At 37.9% G+C, this 1,013-nt stretch overlaps 1 non-coding gene across 1 annotated transcript; it reads left to right on the forward strand.

Moving 5' to 3' along the window:
- Positions 1–200: 200 nt before the first annotated feature.
- Positions 201–282, forward strand: trnas-cga (transfer RNA serine (anticodon CGA)). Its single transcript has one exon. It is a non-coding gene; the product is annotated as a tRNA-Ser (tRNA).
- Positions 283–1,013: the final 731 nt, after the last annotated feature.

Here is a 1,013-nt window from a genome sequence, read left to right on the forward strand (position 1 = left end):
GGTGCTGCTGTAAGTGGCTTTGTGCAGTAAAATAGTTTTGTCTGAACCTTTAAGTGTTTTTGGTGTCTTTGTGCTTTAATACCTGATCCATTGGCTATAATGTCCGCAGTCAGGAATCCTTAGCTGTTTCGTGCCGTACAGCATTAAATATTGATGGTCTCTGGGAATCAGGCCATATACATGCAGCGATGCGTCTATCAGCTGTGATGGCCGAGAGGTTAAGGCGTTGGACTCGAAATCCAATGGGGTTTCCCCGCGCAGGTTCGAATCCTGCTCACAGCGGTCGTTCGTTTACTTGCGTTTCAATATTAATCAATACGCATGCGCGTCAAAGTAGAGGGAGTGGTTTTCCTGTCGGATTCATAGAGCTTGATCGCGGCTGCGTCCAAAAGATGAGAACAGCTCCTCTCTAATGGATTCAAAGGTAGGACGTCATCAAAGTACAACTGTTTCATTTCCTGGATACTTCTGATAAATATTCAAAGGCTGCTTATGACGAGAATTTTCCATAAGTGAAAACTGACGATTGAGGTAAAGTTGGTTTTATAATCACACATTCATTTGTTTTCTAGCTTTTTCTTAGCATTGTAGTGTTTCCCAATGATGCCACAATTCTCAATATAATATTGAACCGTTCGGTACGACATACTCAGTTCAATACGTGCTTGTGAATTGCTTTTTTTTTCCCGGCTTTACATTTAAATAATTTTTGTGCATTTTTTATCTGATAAGAACTGACAGTTTAGCTTCAGCTTGTATTGAATATACACATTTCGGTAGACTAATTATCTCAGGCAAACACAGAACACCCAAACACTGCAGTGCTTAGTAATTTTTCTCTATAAATAAAACTTATATAATAGTAACAGAAGTGTTGATGGTCACCTAGAAACCTACAACTTATTTTATTGACTTAGATAACGATGTGTATTAAAAATTACTAACCCGCTGTCTAAAATCTTAAAATAATAAAATAGCCTATTATTTTATTCGTGGCTAGAGCTTGATTAATT

The sequence above is a fragment of the Danio rerio genome, chromosome 14 (assembly GCF_049306965.1).
Source record: "Danio rerio strain Tuebingen ecotype United States chromosome 14, GRCz12tu, whole genome shotgun sequence".
Classification (NCBI taxonomy): Eukaryota; Metazoa; Chordata; class Actinopteri; order Cypriniformes; family Danionidae; genus Danio; species Danio rerio.